Consider the following 6,000-nt stretch of genomic DNA (forward strand, 5'->3'; position numbering starts at 1 on the left):
GTTCTGCCTGTGGAGAAACTGTAAGCATTAACTTCAACCAGCTGGGGTGTTGCCAATTGTTTGAATTTTTTGTGATTTTGCTGACATAATTGCTGGAAACATTAGAGTGGGAACACACTATTATGTGAAGCTGGCAGCAATGTTATCAACTAACTGGACTCGTGGTTTCTAAGGGCCAGGGATTTTTCATTTCAATCCTCAGGCAATTCCTAAATATCCATTTACAGCTTCAGATTTGATATAACAACCTTTCAAAACAAAATAAAATACTGTACCATAGAAATGCACAAAAATTTCCTATAAGTTGACAGTTTTTTCTGAACCCTTTTTCTAACTGTCATTTTTCTGTACCGAGTGATAAAATTCATAATTTCTGTCTGTCTTGCAGCATTCTCTTTAAATTGTCATATATCATGCTGTATGCAGTCTATGGGGATTTGTATCTGAATAACAGTCAAAAATTGATTTTTAGTTTGTCTTGAAAAATGGACCACAGAAAGTGCCAAACTTGGAGGAATTTAGAAGTGGATGCAAACACCATGACATTCTCATGACACACAGTCAGCTCCATTAAAAATAAACTTTGGCTCTCATTTGTTTCGTTTTGATGACTTTTTAGTCCCTGAAGTTTGCTAACCTATGAGAGCTTTACAGTTGCTTATCTTGTATTTATACAGACAGTTTAGTAAGCCGGCCGGAGTGGCCGTGCGGTTCTAGGTGCTACAGTCTGGAGCCGAGCGACCACTCTGGTCGCAGGTTCGAATCCTGCCTCAGGCATGGATGTGTGTGATGTCCTTAGGTTAGTTAGGTTTAATTAGTTCTAAGTTCTAGGTGACTGATGACCTCAGAAGTTAAGTTGCATAGTGATCAGAGCCATTTGAGCTCAGTTTAGTCATTGTTACCTGTTTTTTGGCGTGAATATTTTGTTTACAGTGAATAAATGTGTGCATGAGTTGCCTATTCCACTTGAAAGCAGTGGGAAGAATTAAGACATTCAGTGTAAAACAATGTAAATTTTATAGAAATTGGTTCACCAAACAGATTTACTCTGCTAATACTGAAATACAACGTGATAAAACTTGAATCAGCTTCAACTTCTTAAAGTGCTTCAAAGCTAAAACTGAAATTTTTGGACAATGGACTTGACAGTATTAATGCTGGTAATATAGAGATGCCAACTATTGATTCAGATAGTCTTATTGTTCAACATTCTGCTCTATCTGAACTAATAAAGCTTTGCAGTATAAGGAATGTGGTAATAGTGGTGTGAAGGTAGTTGATGTGCTAGAAGAACTTGTGCATAAAGATTAAGAATTGTTGGTAATTTTTGTAATGTAAGTGAATGTGGTTATACTTTTGGTTAACTAAACAGTGTGCATAACTCAAATATTAAATTTGCTTATGCATGAAGTATATAGGCAAATAGTACAGAAGTGCACAAATGTTCTGTGTTCTTATGGGCTTACCTCCCCCTACAGGGTTTGAGAAGTACAATAAAGTTTTTCTACAGGCTGTAGAAGTAGTAGCAAGTGATAGTATGAAAAATGCTGTTCAGGTAAGTGTAGATGTGAATGACAGCAGTACTTGTGTGTCTACAGCCCTGGCTGCATCCTGGCAATGATGAGGCCATAGTTGCCTAAATTGTTTAGTAACAGCTACTTCCTTGGACATTGGGAAAGTCATTGATGTGGAATGTATTGTCAATTATTGTCATGGCTTTGCTAGTGGAACTGAAAATAATAAATGTTTGATTAATTTTAGTGGTTGTAGTGGAGGGAAGGAATCTGAATGTGCTATGCAGATATTTTACAGGACAGTGAAGAGATATGGTGTGATGTATACATCTTATGTAGGAGATGGAGATTCAAAAGGGTACCAGAAAGTTATGCTGACACACAGATTGCAAAAAATGGAATGTGCTGGATATGTCCAGGAAAGATTAGGTACAAGACTAAGGAATTTGAAGGGAAAGAAATTAGCTGATGGTAAGGGCATTAGTGGATGTGGTTGGCTTACAGGCAAAGAAATATATGGTTGCAGTATTATTATGGACAAGTCTTATGGCAAAATAAAAATGACCTTGAGGAAATGAAAAAGTTGGTATGGGCTACCTTCTTTCATAAATTCTCCACAGACAAAACAGAGGAGCAAATCTCCAACATCATGAAACATGTCATTACATGTAATTAGTACATAAAAGTAATAACAGATAAAAATAAAAAGTTTCTGCAAGCCATGAACTTGGGTCATGAACTGCTCTATTTGAAATCAAGCCAATGTTGCACACAACATGCTTTGCTACCAAGCTAGTGTCATCAGCAAACAGAAATATTGTAGAGTTACCCATAATACTAGAGGGCATGTATTTATATAAATAAGGAATGGGAGTGGCCCCAGCACTGATCCCTGGGGCACCCCCTACTTGTTACCCACTAGGACCCCACATCACAGCCATTCCGAACGTTGTGAATAATGACATTTTGCTGTCTGTTACTAAAGTAAGAGGTGAACCAATTGTGAGCTACTCCCCATATTCCTTAATGCCCCAACTTCTGGAGAAATATCTTAGTTAAATCAAAAAATATGCCTAGCACTGAAAAACTTTTGTTTATCCCATCCAGTACCTCACAGAGAGAAGAGAATATAACATTTTCAGTTAAGCGACTTCCATAGTTGAACTGTACATTTGATAGCAAATTGTGTGATATGAAATGATCAATTATCCTTGCATATGCAGCCTTTTCAATAACTTCAGCCAACGCTGATGGCATAGAAATAGATCTAAAATTATCTACATTGCCCCTTTCTCATTTTTTATAGAGTAGCTTTACTACTAAGTACTTTAATCATTCAGGAAACTGACCATTCCAAAAGGAAAAATTACAAAATGGTTAAATACAAGGATAACATATGAAGCACAGTACTCCAATATCCCACTAGGCACTCCATCATTGCCATGAGTCCTCAGTCTTCAGTGATTTAAGTACTGACTCTTTCTCCCCCTTGTCTGTATCACAGAGTAGTATTTCAGACATCAATCTCAGAAAGGCATTTGCCAGGAAAGTTATGATTCTTTGTAGAAACTAAATTCTAATTTAATTCACCAGCAATGCTCAGAAAATGATAGTTAAATACTTTATGTATATCTGATTTATCAATAAGAGGAATATTTTTACTATGAACTGACTTCATATCATCGATCTTGTGCTGCTGAACATGCACTTTCTTCACAACTGACCATATGCTTTTAATTTTATCCTGTGAATTAGCTATTCTATTTGAATACCACATACTCTTTGACTAATAACATTTGTAATCACATTACAATATGGTTTGTAATGAGCTGATGCAGCTTGATTGTGACTACTTCTAACATTTTGATATAATTCCCACTTTGTTCTACATGATATCCTTATTCCACTAGTCAGCCACCTGGGCTGCCTATTACTGCTAGTACCCTGCTTTGAACATTATAATGGAAAGCAACTCGCAAAGAGCATGAGAAATGTGTTAAGGAAAGCATTATATTTATCATTTATGATGTAAGAACTATAAACACCCTGCCACTCTTGCTTCTTGAGAAGGTTTAAAAACTCTCTATTGCTGTTGGATTAACTTTAGTACATAGTTTGTAATTACATGTGACATTTGTTTGAGTACAAAAGCCTTTTAGTGTTAAAATTTGTGCATCATGACCTGAAAGGCCATTCACTCTTTTACTAACAGAATGCCCATCTAGTAAAGAAGAATGAATAAAAATATTGTCTGACAGTGCTACTATTCTCCTCCACCCTAGTTGGAAAAAACACAGTGTGCACATAAGAATTTAGTAGATATACCAACATAATTTTTCTTGCACCATCATATACAAAATTTTTGTTGATGTCACCACACAACTAATTTCTGGTACTTCCTACAAAGTGAATTAAGAGCCCTCTAGCTTGAGCAAAAAGGCTCTGAAGTCCGAACTAGGGGACCTACAAACAACAACAATAAGAAGTTTAGTTTCACTAAATTCAGCTGTCACTGCACAACATTCAAATATTTGTTCAGCGTAGTGCTGTGCTAAGTCTATGGACCCAAATGGAATACTGTTTTTTCTGTACATAGCCACTCCCCCACCCCTCAAGGAACTGCTTAACATCTATAAGAGCTTCACTAACTTTCTCTAATACCTCTTATATTCTGATGAAATATGCTAATTCCTTCTCTACTTGGAAACATGACATCCTCTAAAGGTGTGCCCTTATTTAGAGGGACTTGCTTTAAGCAGGTAGGCCCATCAGCTGACTTCAGTCTAAAGAAGGTGCCGCTCTAACACCATTTTGCCATGAGTGATCCCACCTCCTGGAAAGCATTTCAAAGGTATGCCACGCCTTCTTGAACTTCTACAAATTTCTGACTTAAATCTACAACATTGTTTCTACACAAAGCTGTGTTCTCATTACATTTCAATTTTACATTAATCACTTTACTGTCAGTTTCAGGAATTTCCAATTCAGAATTACTTTCGTAAAATTACTTTCTAAGTTTAGCGTTTTCCTCACCCACATATTTCTGTAATTTTCTGAACCTCACTGTTTTTGGACAATTCTTGTGTGAAATTAGATTCAAAAGTTTCTACTCTTCCTTGTACTGCTCCCACAAGAGTATTGAGTTCACTCTGCCCTGTCATGACAGTAATTTTTACTGCTGCCAGTCCCTCTTGAACTTCTCGGATTTGCTCAGTATTTTTGGTAACTGTTGATCTCAATTCTGAAATTTGCTGACTAATATAATTTTTCACCTGAGTTAATTGCTGACTCAGCTGACGAAAATTTTTCACCTGAGTTAACTGCTGACTTTGCTGACCAATATCCTTCCTTATTTGTCCCATCTGCACTTTTGCTTCTTTCCTATGCTGAACCAATAAAATTAACAAGTTCTCTCCACTTGCTTTTTCCTGTGAAATTGGGGTACTAGTAATAACATTTTCACTGGAAGCCCTCCCACTGAAGCCTTGACCTACTTGTGGATTACTGGTAGTGCTTACCTTTGAAGATTGCTCACTGATACTATAGCCTAAGTTTGCAGTACTTTCTATTTGTTCACTGCCTAAAAGATTTTGCTCACTCATTTTTACATTCTCGTTATCAACCATGGTACACTGCAAAATAGAAAAACTTCCACACAGATACTTTGTCACTGTCACTGTCACAAAACACTAAACAAACTGGTACTCATGTGATTGTAAACAGTGCTGCCTGAGAATTTGGTCCTTTTTATCCACACCAGATTATAGTCTATGGTTTATCAACTCCATGTGGCAACATTCATTTGTTTTGTGTGTCCATAGTATAAATTATCCAAACAAATTATGTTTGGCAGTCATATTACATGCACCTGAAACAGTCACTTGTCACCTCTTAAACATAGTTCCATACACACACAAATTGATCTCTACTGTCCTCCACCACATGTAACTCTACCACATGTAACTCTACTACTTTCTCTTCAATAATAAATATCCAAATGTCAAAATGATACAAGAGATGAGTGGAAGCAGACCTAAATTAATACATAACCTGTAGTTTTTGTTGCTGCTTCCACCTTGCCGAATTCTTCTTCTGAAATATGCCTGGATCTGGATTTGCATGTAGAAACTATGTGAATGAAAGGTTCAGGAGTATTTTCAATTTTGTTGTAGTTTATTTGTTCTCTCCATGTTATAAACAGCATTACTAAAAGACCTACTGTCCAAAGCATGTAAAGACAAAACACACTGAAAGAAAACACTGAAACTGAGACAGGACTGAGCCAAATCAGCACTGCCGCATTCCTTTATATAGAATTTTGACAATGAATTTCAAAATAACCCATTATTATTTGATGTTACTATTAAAACCCACAAAATGTAAAGAAACTGATGTTACAGCCAAATAAGGTATAAAATACAAAATTGAATGACATAATTTCTGTAGTATCATCTAACCTGAACTCTAATTACAATAATGTTTTTTG

This window comes from Schistocerca piceifrons, unplaced genomic scaffold, assembly GCF_021461385.2.
Source record: "Schistocerca piceifrons isolate TAMUIC-IGC-003096 unplaced genomic scaffold, iqSchPice1.1 HiC_scaffold_2341, whole genome shotgun sequence".
Taxonomy (NCBI): Eukaryota; Metazoa; Arthropoda; class Insecta; order Orthoptera; family Acrididae; genus Schistocerca; species Schistocerca piceifrons.